Source organism: Moschus berezovskii, chromosome 14 (assembly GCF_049115385.1).
Source record: "Moschus berezovskii isolate FMDL1 chromosome 14, NW_MosBer_1.0, whole genome shotgun sequence".
Lineage (NCBI taxonomy): Eukaryota > Metazoa > Chordata > Mammalia > Artiodactyla > Moschidae > Moschus > Moschus berezovskii.
Genome location: NC_142473.1, coordinates 55687381 through 55706335, shown reverse-complemented (window position 1 = coordinate 55706335; position 18955 = coordinate 55687381). Strand labels below are relative to the sequence as shown.

The 18955-nt window shown below is 46.5% G+C and overlaps 1 long non-coding RNA gene across 1 annotated transcript in view; it reads left to right on the top strand.

Moving 5' to 3' along the window:
* The window catches only part of LOC129554021 (uncharacterized), a 37888-nt gene continuing 18933 nt past the window's right edge, over positions 1–18955 (top strand). Inside the window, exon 1 of the long non-coding RNA XR_008685550.2 lies at positions 1–106. This is a non-coding gene — a long non-coding RNA (uncharacterized LOC129554021). The remainder of the gene's footprint in view (positions 107–18955) is intronic.

Below are 18955 nucleotides of genomic sequence, written 5' to 3'. Positions count from 1 at the left end.
TGCGAACCTGACTCCTCTCCAAGAGCTCTTTCTCTGGGATAGAGGAAGGAGATTCAGGAGCGCAGGGTCTCCGTCTGCCTCCTCAGGACTGTGGCGGGAAGGAGTGGTGAGCAAGTGGATTGGGGCCCCAGAGAAGAGTTCGGGATCAGTGTGCCTGTGTGTCTCGGGGGCGGGTGGGGCACGAGAAAGGGCGTCAAGGGGCTGGTGGCGTGTGGCGCAGCTTACGGCCACCAGGTGGCGCCGAACCCCCGCTGGCCTCACCTCCCCGGAGGTCTGAGAAGGGCACGTGGCAGGTGTGTGATGGGAGCTAACCTCACTCCTGTCCGCGCGCTCTCTGGGGTGATGACTTCTCTGGAGGCCTTCAGGGTACAGGAGGGTATGTTGTGTGAGTGAAATCTGCTTATAGATGGCACAGCCAGATTGTTCTCTTAGGGCGTGCTAGGACGGGTCCCTACCAGATGGGAAGTACACCCTCAAGTTTGAAGATTGGCGGGGTAGACCCGAGAAAGAAGGTGTTGCTACTCCCTGACAAGATGGCTGCCACCCTCCATTCCTAAATCATCCCTGGAGAAGCCATAGGACTGAGTAGGAAACGGGAAGCATGGGATTCTGGGAACTAGCAAAAATAGCCTGGGGTGCAGTGGGATGGGAGTTGGGGAGAGGTAAAAGTGAGGTGCTGGGTTGGCAGAAAGCACTCGCCTCAGGCCTGTTGCCCTGGACAGTGAATCATTGCCTGTCCCCTCACTTCTGCACAAACTCCTGGGGCTTCTTCATCTTCTCTTGGCAGTAGCTGGAGGGAAAGAACAATCTCTTGATTGCGGGGCTATCCCAAGGATGGACAGGATCATTGTCCCCTTTGTGGGCAAGAGAAACTAAGGCCAGAAGCCCAGCTGATGGGAGCCTCCCTCAGAGTAAAACCAGCTTAGCTCCCCAGGGTCAGATGAGGAAACTGGGACCGGGAAATGGCAGGGACCTCTAAGTCCACACAGAGATCCACAGGTAGCATAGAGACGGGCACCGGCTCCCACTTCATGGCCCGGGGCTCCCCACCACCTTTCCCAGGGATGGCAGTCTTTGCTTCTTCAGGTCCCACCTAGAACTCACGTTTCAGACGAGACCTGGAGAGCTGGTCTGTGTCTCCCACATCACTGCCCGCGCATCAGCCCTGGGCTGGCGACAGGGTTGGGGAGGGGATGGTGTGGGTTAGAATCGCTGACCCTCTTTTCTCTTCACATTTGCCTCCTGAACCTTTCTTCTGGCTCTCAGCTGAGACTTCCCTGGCGGTGTGTGCCTTCTGGGTGCGTGTAGTTTCTCTCCTCAGTTAGACAGGAAGCCTGGTAAGGGCAGGAACAGATCTGCCTCAGCTTTGGTTTCCCACATCCCTCCTCAGTGTAGGCATCCCAGGTGGCACAGTAGTAAAGAATCTGCCTGTCAATGCAGGAGACTCAAGAGGTGTGGGTTCCCTCCCTGGGTTGGGAAGATCCCTGAATTAGGAACTAGCAACCCACTAAGGTATCCTTGCCTGGGAAATTCCACGGACAGAGGAGCCTGGCAGTCTACAGTCCATGGGGATCACAAAGAGCCGGACATGACTGAGGGACTGAGTACACACAGGAGCTCAAAACAGGTGTGTTGATTGATAGACGGTGGCAGTCAGGATTCCAATGCATGCATGAATCAAAACTCAGTTGAACAATGAGGGAGGCCCTCTGAAATTCTCTAGAACTATCCCTCTGCATCTCTTTCATCTCTGGTACTCCACCCTGAAAACTCTTGCCAACCAGCCTCTTCAGACTCACAGCTGCATCTCCTTAAGGGGACTTCCAGGGCTCATCCTGCCTGCATGGTGGCCTCTCCAGGCAGTGTGCGCAGTGGTAGTGTATACATGTGCCTTCTGCCCCTTAGGATCCCAATCATTACCTGATAACCAATGCCTTGAAAACCTTTCTTTAATACATTTTGTCCAGTTTTGTTGTTATTTCAAGCAGGAAGCTAAATCTAGTCTTTATTAGTCTGTCATTGATGAGCGTGTAAGTCTGTTTTATAACTTTCCTTGCCATATAGAACACCATGTCGGAATTTTGACAGACATCATTATTATTACTGGCAGTACCGCATGGCATGTGGAATCTTAGTTTCCTGCCCAAAGATCAAACCCGGGCCCCTTGTATTGGAAGCTCTGAATATTAACCACTGGACCACAAGGGAAGTCCCTTGATAGACATTTGGATATGAATGTCTTGGCAATTAGAAACACTGATCCTGGACTTCACTGGTGATTCAGTGGTTAAGAATCTGCCTGCCAGTGCAGAGGAGACAGGGTCGATCCCTGGTCCAGGAAGATTCAACATGCGGCAGGGCAACTGAGCCCATGTGCTGCAGCTACTGAGCCCAGGCTCTAGGGCCCGAGAGCCGCAATGCCTGAGCCGGCAAGCCCTAGAGCCTGTGCTCCACAGCGAGAGAAGCCGCTGCAGTGAGAAGCCTGCACACTGCAACTAGAGAAAGCCTGCCCACAGCAAGGAAGACCCAGTGCAGACAAAATAAAAATTAAAAAAAGGAATCCCATGACTATTCTTGTGTATGTGTATATATTGAGTACTCCATTGTATGCATATCTCCGTCTACCTCTATTGTTGATATATATAGCTTCTAGCTCACAACTGAGACCATTCCTTTCTATGTGAAAATATTCTACTTCCTTTAGAGTAGGTCTGCTGAGATGAGTTCTCCTGGTTTTTATTAGTTTAACAATGTCTTCATTTTTCCTCCCCCTCCCCCTTTATTCTTGGAGGATTTTTCTTTCTTTCTTTCTTTCTTGGCCTTGCTTTGCAGTTTGTGGAATTGTAGTTCCCTGACCAGGGATTGAATCCACACCCTCAGCAGTGAACATGTGGAGTTCTAACCACTAGATAGCCAGGGAATTCCCTTGAAGGGTGTTTTTGAAGATATTGAATTCTAGGTTAGGTGGAATTTTCTTTTAGCACTTTGAAGATAACATTCTGTTCTCTTTCTGACTTTCATTATTTCTGACAATGTTACAGCTGACAAATCAGCTATCAGTCTTACTGTGTCTTTGAAAGTAATGCATCTCTTTCTCTGGCTGCTTTTTAGAATATCTTTGTTTTTGTTTTTCAGCAGTTTTACTGCAATGTGCTTAGGTATGGTTTTCTTTATATATAGTCTACTTGAGATTCATAATGTGTCTTGAATCCATGATGATTTTTCCTTTCTTCAGTTCAATCCTCATCAAGTGTGATAAGTCATTTCTCATAATTCAATGCATGCTAAGAACGTTCTAGAAATTTTTACTGAAATCCTGGAATAAAAAGAAAGAATGATGCAGCAGTGGGGAAAATATTTTTAATCAACCATTAGATTCTTGTCCTTGGTCTTCAAATTCACTCCTCATCAGGAGAGAAGGGTAGCCAGTGGTGGTCTCTCTCCTTAGCTCCTAATCTGTAACCAAGGATCTGTCCTGACCAACATCCCTACCTGGAATCAAGACTTTCCACCATTTGTCTGGTGACTGATGAAAAGGAAAAACTTCTTCTTCTCTCTAAATTTTGCCTCTCAGCACATTAAAAAAAAAATTTTTTTTGGCAGTGCCACTCAGCTTGTGGGATCTAGATCCCCGACCAGGGATGGAACCCGTGGCCCCTACATTGGAACTGTGGAGTCTTAACCGTTGGAGCACCAGATGTCCCAATACTGACATTTTAATACAGAACAGTTTAGTATCTCATTGTTTAGGACTTCTGCAAATCAGAATAGGAATTTGGATTTACCACTGAAGGAAGTCCCTCCATGATAGTAAGTATCTTCCTAACAGATGAGTTCTAGCCCAACAGAATAAAGAAGGACCAGTGGGCAGCCAGGGTTCCTCTGCCCTGGCAGGTTTCTTTCTCCTTGCTCTGACCATTAGGCTTCAAATGCACCTGTATGAGGAGGTAGGGGAGCTTCAGGGAGCAACCTTCACACTTGTATCTGTGTCTACTGGCTCATCTGCACCTGGGCAAAGCCTGTGTGTGCTGACCCAGCTCACTGGTCCATATATCTTCCCTGAATATAAACATCCAATTACCCAATCCCTTCTAGATAGCTTTCCTGTGTTATAGAGCCTTGGAAACTAAAGTAACATTTCCCACACTCCACATAGGTCTCCCCTGTAACCTGGGCCCTATATGAAGGTGTTCCCAATGAGACGTGGAGGTGGGAGGAAATTACGAGCACCGATGGCTGCATGAAGGTAGATAAGATCACCTGGAAAGCGTCTGTGATGCGGGTGTCTGGGTGCTTGGGGCACATCTGTGGAGGAGTTTTTAACAGCTAGCGCCTCATGTAGGTGCCAAGCAACAGATGGCAAGATGGTGATATTTTCACCAGAAAATTCCCCTGATGTGGATGGGCATTTTGGCTGGCTGCGTTGGCACTGACTTTTAATGCTGTGTAGCATTGAACCTGATTCCCCTCTTCTGCTTAATCCTGTATAGTTTATGGTATAGACAACTAAGAACCTCAACTGATGGTTCTTGAAGCACTGGTCCCATTGGTTGTGATCGTCCATCTTCCCCAATAAAAAGTGAGCTCTCGGAGGGGAGTGACTAGTACCTAACACACAGCCTAAGACAGAGTAGGCACTCAGTAAAATTTATTGATGGCTTAAGTGAAATGTTGTTTAGTCACTAAGTCATGTCTGACTCTTTTGCAACCCCATGGACTGCAGCCTGCCAGGCTCCTCTGTCCATGAAATTTCCCAGGCAAGGATACTGGAGTGAGTTGCCATTTCCTACTCCAGGGGATCTTCCTGACCCAGGGATCGAATCCAGGCGTTCTGCAATTAGCAGGCGGGTTCTTTACCACTGAGCCATCCAGGAAATGTTAGGCATTAAAAATCCAACCTGAGAGACTTCATCCTCTAATGGGTCTGGGGCTGACCTGCATATCTTGAGGGGTATCTCAGTAGTGATCATGGGCATGTAAGAGTTATCACATTCAACTGAAGAATATAGTCTTCTCAGTAAAACCATGCTGGCGTGACGAACAGTCAGACTTCCGATAAGAGGAGATCATGTTCATAGTGGAATCAGGCTTGCGTGACCAGCGCTGAACATCAATCAAAACAAACTGATTTCTACAACACCAGCAGGCTCCAGGACGCAAAACAACATTCACTGAGCATAAGCATACAGAAGTAAGACAGAGAAAAATATTTATATTATACCATCATCAAGTCAATTAAAAACTATCACCAATGGAAAATTTCCTCCTAAAGAAATGTCACCACAAACTGCACTTTATTTTCATCTCTTCGGGAGACCTGTGACTTCTTAGCCCTAGGTCCTTTTAACAATCAAAGCCAGGCCCCCAGTTTTATGTACTTTCTATCTCTTAACAACTCTTCTAAGTTGCTGGGTGGGTTTACCCAGACCCTCTCAGCGACTGGCAGATGTTCTACCAAGGGAAGCAAGGGAAGTAACACCAAGGGTAGAGCACGGTGGTACGGGATGTGGTATCTGGCATCAGGCATACCTGGACCAAGTCTCTGCTCTGTCAGTTCCCTCCTGTGAGACTGTGTGAGGCACTTACCTTCGCTGAGTCTCAATGACCTCATTTATAAAATGGGAAGAAGAGTAAATCTTCCTGAGGCTGTTGTGAGGCTTAACTGAGAAAAGAAGACAGGAGAACCTTTGCCCACTGTCAAAACTGTCAGCTGTGAGACTGCAGGGCTCTATCAGGGTGGATTTCTGGGAATGAGGAGCATGAATTCATCTTTGACGAAAGCTGAGCAATCAGGAAGCTTCCCATCAGGAAGCTTCCATATGCCTCTTATCCTTCTCCATCGGAGGGCAGACAGAATGAAAACCACAATCACAAAAAAATCTAACCAATCTGATCACATGGACCATAGCCTTGTCTAACTCAATGAAACTAAGCCATGCTGTGTAGGGCCACCCAAGGTGGATGGGTCATGGTAGAGAGTTCTGACAAAACATGCTGTACTGGAGAAGGGAATGGCAAACCACTTCAGTATTCTCTCCTTGAGAACCCCATGAATAGTATGAAAAGGCAAAAAGTATGACACTGAAAGATGAACTCCCCAGGTTGGTAGGTGCCCAATATGCTACTGGAGATCAGTGGAAAAATAACTCCAGAAAGAGTGAAGAGATGGAGCCAAAGCAAAAACAATACCCAGTTGTGGATGTGACTGGTGATGGAAGTAAAGTCCAATGCTGTAAAGAGCAATATTGCATAGGAATCTGGAATGTTAGGTCCATGAATCAAGGCAAATTGGTCGTGGTCAAACAGGAGATGGCAAGAGTGAATGTCGACATTCTAGGAATCAGTGAACTAAAATGGACTGGAATGGGTGAATTTAACTCAGATGACCATTATATCTACTACTGTGGGCAAGAACCCCTTAGAAGAAATGGAGTAGCCATTCTTCTAAGATGTCCTTTCCATTATAGGGGACTGGAATGCAAAAGTAGGAAGTCAAGAGTTACCTGGAGTAACAGGCAAAATTGACCTTGGAGTACAAAACAAAGCAGGTCAAAGGTTAATGGAGTTTTGCCAAGAGAACACACTGGTCATAGCAAACACCCTCTTCTAACAACACAAGAGAGGACTCTACATATGGACATCACCAGATGGTCAATACCAAAATCAGATTGATTATATCCTTTGCAGCCAAAGATGAAGAAGCTCTATACAGTCAGCAAAAACAAGACCAGGAGCTGACTGTGGCTCAGATCATGAACTCCTTATTGCCAAATTTAGACTTAAATGGAAAAAAATAGGGAAAACCACTAGACCATTCAGGTATGACCTAAATCAAATCCCTTACGATTATACAGTGGAAATGACAAATAGATTCAAGGGATTAGATGTGATAGAGTGTCTAAAAAACTATGGGTGGAGGTTTGTGACATTGTACAGGAGGCATTGATCAAGACCATCTCCAAGAAAAAGAAGTGCAAAAAGGCAAAATGGTTGTCTGACAATGCCTTACAAATAGCTGAGAAAAGAAAAGACGCAAAAGGCAAAGAAGAAAAGGAAAGATATACCCATTTGAATGCAGAGTTCCAAAGAATAGCAAGGAGAGATAAGAAAGCCTTTCTCAGTGATCAATGCAAAGAAATAGAGGAAAATAACAGAATGGGAAAGACTAGAGATCTCTTCAAGAAAATTGGAGATACCAAGGAAACATTTCATGCAGAGATGGGCACAATAAAGGACAGAAATGGTATGGACCTAACAGAAGCAGAAGATATTAAGAGGAGGTGGCAAGAATACACAGAAGAACAGTACAAAAAAGATCTTCATGACCCAGATAACCACAATGGTGTGATCATTCACCTAGAGCCAGACACCCTGTAATGCGAAGTCAAGTGGGCCTTAGGGAGCATCACTACAAACAAAGCTAGTGGAGGTGATGGAATTCCAGTTGAGTTATTTCAAATCCTAAAAGATGATGCTGTGAAAGTGCTGCACTCCATATGCCAGCAAATCTGAAAACTCAGCAATGGCCGCAGGACTGAAAAAGATCAGTTTTCATTCCAATCCCAAAGAAAGGCAATGCCAAAGAATGTTCAAACTACTGTACAATTGCACTCATCTCACACACTAGGAAAGTAATGCTCAAAATTCTCCAAGCCAGGCTTCAATAGCACATGAACCATGAACTTCCAGATATTCCGGCTGGTTTAGAAAAGGCAGAGGAACCAGAGATCAAATTGCCAACATCCGTTGGATCATCAAAAAGCAAGAGTTCCAGAAAAAATCTACTTCTGTTTTATTGACTACACCAAATCCTTTGACTTTGTGGATCACCACAAACTGTGGAAAATTCTTCAAGAGATGGGAATACCAGACCACCTGACCTGCCTCCTGAGAAATCTGTATGCAGGTCAAGAAGCAACAGTTAGAACTGGACATGGAACAGCAGACTAGTTCCAAATAGGGAAAGGAGTATGTCAAGGCTGTATATTACCATACAGAACGTACATGTACTTATATGCAGAGTACATCATGAGAAATGCTGGGCTGGATGAAGTACAAGCTAGAATCAAGATTGCTGGGAGAAATATCAATAACCTCAGATATGCAGATGATACTACCTTTATGGCAGAAAATGAAGAACTAAAGAACCTCTTGAAAGTGAAAGAGCAGAGTGAAAATGTTGGCTTAAAACTCAACATTCAGAAAACTAAGATCATGGCATCCGGTCCCATCACTTCATGACGAATAGATGGAGAAACAATAGCAACAGTAACAGACTTTATTTTTCTGGGCTCCAATATCACTGCAGATGATGACTGCAGTCATGAAATTAGAAGACGCTTGCTCCTTGGAAGAAAAGTTATGACCAACCTAGACAGCATATTAAAAAGCAGACACATACTTTGCCAACCAAAGTCCATCTAGTCAAAGCTGTGGTTTTTCCAATGGTCATGTATGGATGTGAGAGCTGGACTATAAAGAAAACCTAGTGCCGAAGCACTGATGCTTTTGAACTGTGCTGTTGGAGAAGACTCTTGAGAGTCCCTTGGACTGCAAGGAGATCCAACCAGTCAATCCTAAAGGAAATCAGTTCTGAATATTCATTGGAAGGACTGATGCTGAAGCTGAAACTCCAATACTTTGGTCACCTGACTCATTTGAAAAGACCCTGATGCTGAGAAAGATTGAAGATGGGAGGAGAAGGGGATGACAGAGGATGAGATGGTTGGATGGCATCACTGACTCAATCTCATGAGTTTGAGTAGGCTCTGGGAGCTGGTGATGGACAGGGAAGCCTGGTGTGCTGCAGTTCATGGGGTTGCAAAGAGTCGGACATGACTGAGCAACTGAGCTGAACTGAGCAGTCAGGCGAGTGGTCCCAGGAAGAAAGTTTCAGCCTCAAATCCAGAAAGGCCACGTTCAAAAGAGTTTGAAAGAGGTGGAACTTCCCTGGTGGTCCAGTGGTTAAGCCTCCACCCTCCCAATGCAGGAGACCCAGATTCGATCCTTGGTTAGGGAACTAGATCCTGCATACTGCAACTAAGGTCTTGTGTGCTGGCGTAGCCCCATTTAAAAAAAGGAGTTAGAAAGAGGTAACTGGCTTTCAGGGTTAGTATATTGAATTGTGTCCCCCTCAAATATGTGTTCAAATCCCAACCCTCAGTACTTCTGAATATGATCTTATTTGGAGAGAGGGTCTTTGCAGATGAGATTAAGTTAGGATGAAGTTCTTATGAGAAGAAAGAAATTGGACATAGAGACATACAGGAGAAAGGCCACGCGAAGACAGAGGCAGAGACTGGAGTGATGCTGCCATAGCCGAGCAACAGCAAGCATTGCCAGCAACCACAGAAGCCAGGAGAGAGACAAGGGAAGTCCACCCCTAGAGCCTCTAGAGAGAGCAAGGTCCTGCCAACACTGTGTTTTCCAACTTCCAGCTTCTAGAATCATGAGAGAATACATTTTTGTTGTTTGAACCCTCCCCATTTATGGTACTTTGTTGTGGCAGCCCAAGGAAAAGATACAATGGGTGAGGCAGAGAGCACGGTTTCTCAGCTCACAGGGGACAGGTGGACTGGAGGGAGGAGGGGACATAGCTGACCATCATTTTCCAGCTTTTGTGTCTTGGGGCCACCTGACAGGACACCAAATCCCTGAAGACTCTCTGGGACATGCACACAAAGGCCTGACCATCTTGCCTCAAAGTGGGACAGCTCTTCAGTACAGCCCATGATTTATGCTCCAGACCCTTTCTTCTGTACCAGGCTAAGGCCTGGGTCCCTTTAGACACATCTGTCCTCAGTTCTTTCTCCTCGCCTGTCCTGCTTGCCTCACTCCCTTAAGGTTGTTTCTGATAAGCACTCCCGGTCCCTGTAAGCCATGTGGTCACAATCGCTCAGAGTGTTCGGTACACACTTGCCCAGCCCTGTGCTGGATGCCAGGAGTCAGGGGATACAGAAAATTTAAGACAAGGCCTTTCCCTAAGGGATCTCACAGTAACGAGGGTGAAACATTTTTTGTTGATTAATCAACTAATTAATTAAACAAGCACACATTTGTTGAAAACAGACTATGTGCCATCCCTGGCTGGGCATTGGAAAGGCTGCAGAGAGAGTAACAGAACCAGACAACAAGCTTGTAGAGGGCTAGTCAATCAAACTGAGATAGGCTGGGGCCTGGGACCCTTTACTGGAGTGCTTGCACCTGGATAAAGTTCTCCTTGAACAACAGAACACAAGGAAAATATAAGGGACTAAAAGTAACTACAAGCAGTGCAGTTGGGGCAATTAGGAAGAACAAGCTACAAAAAAGCCACAAACCAGCTGCCAGCTGGGAGGTGCCAGGAGCTAAAGCAGGAACTCCACTATGATCCCTGCACACAGCACCACCAAGGGGGTGGGCTGCTGCTGCTACTGCTGCTAAGTCACTTCAGTCGTGTCCGACTCTGTGTGACCCCATAGACGGCAGCCCACCAGGCTCCCCCGTCCCTGGGATTCTCCAGGCAAGAACACTGGAGTGGGTTGCCATTTCCTTCTCCAATGTGTGAAAGTGAAAAGTGAAAGTGAAGTCGCTCAGTCGTGTCCGACCCTTAGCGACCCCACGGACTGCAGCCTACCAGGCTCCTCCATCCATGGGATTTTCTAGGCAAGAGTACTGGAGTGGCTTGGCATTGCCTTCTCCTAAGGGGGTGGGTAGACCACCTCAAAGTCACTCCTCTGGCCCACCCCTGAGCCCGCCCCTACCCTCACCCCATTTAAGGAATAGCCCTTCACTCCTTGGAGAGCGAGCAAGAACACCTGTTATTATTTTTGATCCATTGTGCTGTAGCATAGGTCCCAACCAAGCCTTGCTTGAATTCCTCGTCTGGCCTCCCATTAATTCTACTGATTAAAGAGTCCAAGGACTCTGATTTGTTAACAAATTCACAAGCAAATGTGGACCTGTAAGAGTGTCAACCGGGCCATTAAGGAAAAGTAGATGCTGCTCTGAAGGGAGGGGTGGGGTGGGATTTGACCTAGTCACGATGGTCAGTGGGGTCTTAACAAAAAGGAGGCTGGGCTAAGACCTCAGGTGAGTAACAGTTAACTAGCCACAGAGGAAGGGAGCAGTGTGAGCAGAGATCCCATGGCTAGAGGAAACACACAAGAAGGAGAGGCTTCAACAAGGCCAGTGGAGGTGGTGGTTGGGGGGTTATGAGAGGGAAGGGGATCATGTGTAAGCCCAGGTGAGGGAGGCAAGCAGAGGCCATGCTGTGTCAGGGAGTTTGGGCTTTGTCCCCAGTGAATAAGCATTAAGGGTTTTCAGTAGGCAGGCAACCTGGTGGGAAATGGAGGCACCCACTCTGGCTGCGGCATGGGGAAATGCTCAGAGGATAGCTTCAGTGCAAAACAGTGAGGGAGCTCTTACAGCAGTTCAGGTAAGAACATGACACTAACAGAGGATGGACAGAAATGCATAGGTCTGAGAGACAGCCTTGGAGATGGGTTGGATATGATGTGTGGGATGGAGAGAGATGGATTGATGGTGACTTCTACTCTTTTGGTTGTGCGGATAGAGAGATGGTGGTGCCATTTGCTGGGAGGCGGATCTCTGCAAGAGGACTGGATTTGAAGAAGAAAATCCTAAATTCAGGAAAAAATTCTTTGTAAACCTCTATGGTTGAGGGATGTCAGCTGTTACCATTTACTTATTAAAAAAATATTTAATGTTCTTGCTGTTTGCTGGGCCCTGTGCCAGGTGCTGGAGATTAAAGGGAAGGAAAATTAGCATTGGGTGCACAGCTCTACCAGGCAGTGGGGTGGAGAGATTAAGATGGCCATCAGGTTAGACAGATTTGGCTTCAAGACCTGACTGTAAGCTTTGTCAGTTGTATGACCTTGGGCAAATCACTTAAACTCTTTGGTGACTCAGAAACCTCTGTAAAATGGGATTTATGTCCCTATCTCCTAGAAAGGTGTATGGATGTGGTGACTACACATGTAATGCTTTTAGCACAGTGCTTGACATACAATAAGTGCTTAATGAAAAGATGCTATTATTGGTTCTCTGTGTAAGGCACTGTCGTCATGTCATTCTGTCTAATCCTTCCCACAGCATCACAAGGAGAGAATTATCAGTATAAGGAAGTAGGTTTCATCTTTCCACCCTCAGGAAAGCTGGCTTCCTCTCTTGTCTCAGGGTGTAAATCCTGATTAGTCCAAAGTAATCCTGTAAATCCACTCCCCTATCCAGTCATTGATTTAGGCAGTCATAGGGTCCATTTCGACCCAGGTGTGAACTCCCTTCAAGTTTCCCTGGAATGTCCTGGTTTTAGTATTATTAATGCTGATTCCCAGGAAACACATCAGTCCTGGGCAGACTGGGTTGGTTGGTCAGCCTGCTTGGCCACTGAGACCTGAGGAGGAAACTTCTATAGGTGTGGGGGTGAGGTGGGGGAGTGGTGCGGGGAGAGGGAGGGAGAGAGAGGTGGGGCATCTGGAAAACTCTATTTGCTAAGAATAAATGTTTAAGGCATATGTGGGAGGACACACCCTTCTTTCCTGGGTGTTTTTGTTTCTATGTGCTATGCTTGGGGTTGCTGTGGCCATCCTGTGACCACGAAAGAAGATAAGCAATATGCTGAAGATGGCAGGGAGAAGATATGGAAAACACCTGGGTCCTTGAGGACACTGCTGGGCTGGAAATGCTTAGCTCAGGAGTTGTTGCTATGAGAGTGATAAACTACAATGTCCACTGATATCTGTTCAGTTCAGTTCAGTTGCTCAGTCGTGTCTGACTCTGCGACCCCATGAACCACAGCATGCCAGGCCTCTCTGCCCATCACCAACTCCCAGAGTTACCCAAACTCATGTCCATCGAGTTGGTGATGCCATCCAGCCATCTCATTCTCTGTCATCCCCTTCGCCTCCTGCCCCCAATCCCTCCCAGCATCAGGGTCTTTTCCAATGAGTCAACTCTTCCCATGAGGTGGCCAAAGTATTGGAGTTTCAGCTTTAGCATCAGTCCTTCCAATGAACACCCAGGACTGATCTCCTTTAGAATGGACTGGTTGGATATCCTTGCAGTACAAGGGACTCTCAAGAGTCTTCTCCAACACCACAGTTCAAAAGCATCAGTTCTTTGGTGCTCAGCTTTCTTCACAGTCCAACTCTCACATCTATACATAACCACTGGAAAAACCATAGCCTTGACTAGACGGACCTTTGTCGGCAAAGTAATGTGTCTGCTTTTTAATATGTTGTCTAGGTTGGTCATAACTTTGCTTCCAAGGAGTAAGCGTCTTTTAATTTCATGGCTGCAGTCACCATCTGCAGTGATTTTGGAGCCCAAAAAAGTAAAGTCTGACACTGTTTCCACTGTTTCCCCATCTATTTCCCATGAAGTGATGGGACCAGATGCCATAATCTTAGTTTTCTGAATGTTGAGCTTCAAGCCAACTTTTTCACTCTCCTCTTTCACTTTCATCAAGAGGCTCTTTAGTTCCTCTTCACTTTCTGCCATAAGTGTGGTGTCATCTGCATATCTGAGGTTATTGATATTTCTCCCGGAAATCTTGATTCCAGCTTGTGCTTCTTCCAGCCCAGCGTTTCTCATGATGTATTCTGCATATAAGTTAAATAAGCAGGGTGACAATACTTGCAGCCAAAATCATCCTGGTGCAAAATACTACCCAGATGGAAAGAGGCAGACCTGAGAATGAGCTGGTCTCTATCCTGGTGATTTCCTATCTTAATACTAAATACTAGGACAGAGATAAGACATAATCTGGTAACAATTCCATTTGCCTAGGTTTCAATGTTTCTGAAGGTAAGTGACTTCCATGAGATGCTCTCTGCACAAGAATTCCATGGTCAAATCAGCTTGGAATACTGGCATGTTGCATTCTTACCAATACATATTGTAAGTGTAAAGTGTGGGTTGCTCAGTCGTGTCTGACTCTTTGTGACCCCATGGACTATAGCCTGCCAGGCTCCTCTGTCCATGGAATTCTCCAGGCAAGAATACTCCTACCTACTAATCTTGGGTTAACTCAGAGTTTCTCAAAATCGTTTGAATGTGAAATTTTTAGTTTCATTTTGTTTTTGTGAAACTCTGTTGATGTTTCCCAGATGCTCCACAGAACAGTCTGTCTTTTCCCTCACCATTCCCCAAAGAGGCATTCTGGGGCACCTGACCTCCTCTGGAAAGGTCCACACAGGTCTTGGTTTGCCTGTTTTCGATGTGATTGTCCACTGTGCCTCCTTTCTTGCTTCACCGTGTCCCAGTTTGGGATGATCGACTGTGTGATCACTCGGCTCTGGAGGAGTAGGAGGGCTTCCCAGGGAGAGGAGGAAGTGAGGGGCCCCTTAGGTTGAGGGCAGGATCACTGCTTTTCCCTGGGAAGCAAGGTGGTGTGGCCAGACTGTGTTGGCTGGGGTGATGGCATAGCCTGTCAGGAAGAATGAGGAGGTAAGAAGCTGAGCTCCAGCACATGATATACATGTGATGTAGAAAGGGAGGTGGGCAAAAAACTAAAAAGCAAAAACAAAAAAATGAGACTTCCCTGGCAGTCCAGTGGTTGGGACTCTGCACTTCCAATTCAGGGGGCAGGGAACAGATACCATGTGACAGGTTCAAAACACCAAGCCAACAAACAAAACCCCAGAAAAGGAGGTGGTGGTGGGGGTGCAGGGTGATTTGCTTGGTTGGAAGAAAAGAATTGCACTTTAATGTATGGTATTGTACATTTTGGCATGGACCTTTCCAGGTTTCAGTGTATGGTCAGGTCTGTTCTTCATGGTGTATCTTTGTAATAAATAAGATAGTTCTGGCAAGAAAAGAAAGAGAGATAGAAAGGAATGGCGGAGGCTTGCAGGCTGCAGCAACACAGGGGCGGTCTGGGCACAGAGGCCCCACAGAAGCTCCCATGGGGCCGTCCTCCCTGGCTAGTATTTCCTCCAGGAAGCAGGATTGCCAAATGAGTCACTTGGGCCAAGGAACCAGAAGTGTAACCAATCTGGAGAGGCAGAGGCCTAAAAGAAGGGACTGAGTTTGTTCAGCCCGCCCCTCCAGCCCTGAGTGCTTCCTTGTCACCTGCCTGCCTCACTGGAACAGAAACCCTCTGGGGTCAGGTTCTGTATGTGTGCTGCTCACAGGTGATTCCGTAGCACCTGAGACTGTTCCTCATCCATGGTAAAGGCTCAGTGTGCCTAGTCGTTCATTTGTGACCCCATGATCTGTAGCCTACCAGGCTCCTCTGTCCATGAGGATTCTCCAGGCAAAAATACTTGAGTGGGTTGCTGTGCCCTCCTCCAGGGGATCTTCCCAACCTAGGATGGAAACCAGGTCTCCCGCATTGCAGGTGGATTCTTTACTATCAGGGAAGCCCAAGAATACTAGAGTGGGTAGCCTATTCCTTCTCCGGGAATCTTCCAGAACCAGGAATTGAACCAGGGTCTTCTGCTTTGCAGGCGAATTCTTTACCAGCTGAGCTACCAGGGGAGCCCAAAGTCTCAATAAATACATGTTAAATAAATCAATCTGAGAGGGAGAGAAGCGTCTTCCTAAACCCCTTGTATGGAGAACCAGAAGGCCAGGGGTGGGGTGGGGGGCAGGGAGCAGGGGGCCTTGTCATCAGGTTTCCCGCTACAGCATCCTCACTCCTGGCAGCGCAGGTCACGGACGGGCTAATGATGTCACCAAATCCCAATGATCTTCTGAGGTTCAAGCCCTTCAGCCTCCAGGAAACCTTCCCCTTCTGAACCACTTCCCCTTCACTAAGCCTCCTCTCCTCTGAGCTTTATAAAGATCTGGCTCTTGACTGCATGCTGTTCAGTGTGGTATTTCATCACTGCCTCCCACTTGACGGTAAATACTTTAAGAACAGAGGCTACATCTCTTGTTTCCAAGACTCCCCCACAGAACCAGGAGCTGAGCTGAAAAACAACCACCCTCTGCATTCCTTAGTTGATAGGTTTATCTTTAACACTGGTTCCAGCACCACCTTGACTCGGAGTTCTCTTCTGTCAGTTAGTTCCTGCTGCTCTGTGTATTATGTCTCAGTTAGGACTGCTTTCTGCTCTACCACAGAACACCCGACAAGCCGGTGTCTTAAGCAATCAGATTACTTAATTATCTCTCATATGGAGAGGTCTGGAGGCAGGCAGTCCAAGACTGGGGCCAGTGCTTCTAAGATGCCATCAAAAGCTCAGACTCATGGCGGCTTCTCACTCCATCCCCCAAAATGGGCTGGCTGGTTGCCTCATGGTGCAAGGTGGCTGACAAAGTCTCAGGCTTCACCACTATATTCTCAGCAAGAAGATGGGTGGTAGAAATGAAGCCAGCTCATGTGTCCTTTTGATCAGAAAAGCAAAAACTTCCCCGGAAGCCTCTGGTAGACTTTTGCTTTACCATATTAGCCATGCTAAATATAAAGAAGCCTGAGAAAACAATTGAGGTTTTTCAGCCTCTATAGTTAACGAGACAAAGGGAAAGTGGTTTGAGGATGAGTGTTACATTAACCATAAACAGTGATTGCTATTTACTCTAGAGAAAAAAGAGAGGAAAAAAATCATCAGACTTGTCATTCTCACAGACTGGCCATTCTGAACTCTCCTCACACTAAGCAGAATGCTGTTTAGATTTATTTGTTCCCAGAGAGACACTCTGTTCTTGATTATAAATAAACATAAAAGGCACAGTCCACGCCCTTCAGGGTCACAGCGGCAGGTGGGGAGGATGTGAAGGGCTGGCAGAGATAAAGCAATCATCTCTATGATGTGTGTTCCATGATTTGGGATGAGGAGCATCTACCTTCTGCTCAGGGATTGTCAGGGAAGGCTGCCCAGAAGTCGTGACCTATGAGGGTAAAATGGCAGGTAAATATATGAGAATGGGACTAGAGAGAATATTCCTGATAGAAGAAAACACATGGACAAAGTCACACGGTGTTGAAAGGAAAGAATACATAGCACATGTGAAAAGCATCAGGTAGTCTGTTTTGCTGGAGTATAAGGTGCCTGCAGGAGAGAGTTGACGTTGGTGGGGCCAGGTCATGAAAGGCATGAAGTCCAGCTTGGTGCCTGTGTATATGGTGCTATTTTTAAAAAATATTTATTTATATTTGTTTATTTGGCTGCACCAGATCTTAGTTACAGCATATGGGATCTTTAGTTGTGACATTTGAACTCTTAGTTAGGGCCTGTGGGATCTTAGTTCGCCAAGCGGGGATTGAACCCAAGCCCCTTGTGTTGGGAGCTTGGAGTCTTAGCAACTGGACCACCAGGGAAGTCATGATGGTGCCATTTTCTGAGGTAGGAATCACTGAACTTAGTTTGGTAATGTTGACTCTAGGGGTCTCAAGCTGTTCTTACTCTACATGACTTCTCAGGATAGTCTCACCTACTGCCTTGACTTCGGTTCCCATCTTCTGTCTCCTAAATCTATATGCCCTGTTGAGATTGCTCTTTACATTCCCAGCCTGCATATCCAGTGCAGCTTTTGCTACATGACAACCGTGTCCCAAATTTAGTAGCTTAAAACTAGAACTGCTTATTTAGTTCCTAAATCTGTAGGTTGGCAATTTACTTGGGCTCAGAAGTTAATATCTCCATGAAAGACTTAAAGGATACAGAGGTGATGGCTCCCTAATGGGGGCTATAATTAGCCCCCATTGAATCCACCTGTATTAAGTATCTGCGAAAACCATTTGGATCATGTTAGATCTGTCCACGTGCTCTTTTCAATCCCCATTAGTAAGGAGAAGCAAGAGCATTTCTGATGTATACGGGAAGAGCAGTCATATTCATGGGAATGCCTTGAGATGATGGTAACTGTCCTGCTCTCTGTCACAGTGTAGTCTACAAAGACCTCATCATCTTGACCTTCTGCAGAACATCACTTTGGTCTACTACGTTGATGACATCATGTTACTTGGACCTGGTAAACAGAAATATGGTGTTACTCTGAATATCCTAATAAGGCACATACGTGGGACTTCCCTGGTGGTCCTCTGGCTGAGACTCCGTACTCCCAATTCAGGGGGCCTGGGTTTGACCCCTGACTGGGAAACTAGATCCCATATGGGGCAACTAAGAGTCCACATGCTGCAATTAAGACCCAGTGCAGCCAAATAAAGAAATATATTTTTTAAAAGACACATATATGCCAGAGGATAAGGAAATAAAGTCTACAAAGATTTAGGAGCCTGCTACATAGGTAAAGGTTCTAGGTCTGAGGCGTGCTGGGATGTTCCTTCTGATGTAAAGAACAGGTTATTGCACCTTATACTCCTCATTGCTAAGCAAGGTACACATGTTTGATGGGTCCTTTGGATTTGGAAAGTTTGCTACATTGAGACTACTATGCCAATTTATTTAGCAGTCAGGGGTCTAACAATTTCAAGTGAGGCCCAGAGGAAAAGAGAGGCCCAAGAGGCTCTGCTACTTGGCTGTAGGGTTAGAGATGTCCCATGAGACAGGGATGCTGGGCAGAGTCTCTGGCAAGCCCCAATAGGAGATGCACGGCACAGTCCTCTAGGCCATGCCTTTTGCATCAAGGAACTATTCCTTCAAAAAGAAGCTCCTGGGCTTCAGTAGACACTGACCAGTGGACGGGCACCACATGATTGTGAGACAGGCGCTGCCTATCATGAGCCTGGTATCGTTAGGTCTGTCAGGTCATGACAAGGGCAGGCAGGCACCATAGTGAACCGGGGTGGACCCGTGGTGGAAATGGCACCTTCAGACCTGAGGAAGTTCAGCGGGCACGAATGGGCCACACGCGTAGGTGGCTCAGAGGTGGCCCGTGTCACAGATTCTGTTGCACTGATGCCTCTCCTGCAGCTCACACTTATGGTCTTGTGAGGACTTCCCTATGACCAGATGATGGAGAAAGAACATCTCTTGGCCTGCTTCATGTATGGATTAGCTCACTGATAGGATGGTGTGAGCTACAAGTGAACTGCAGCCACACTAAA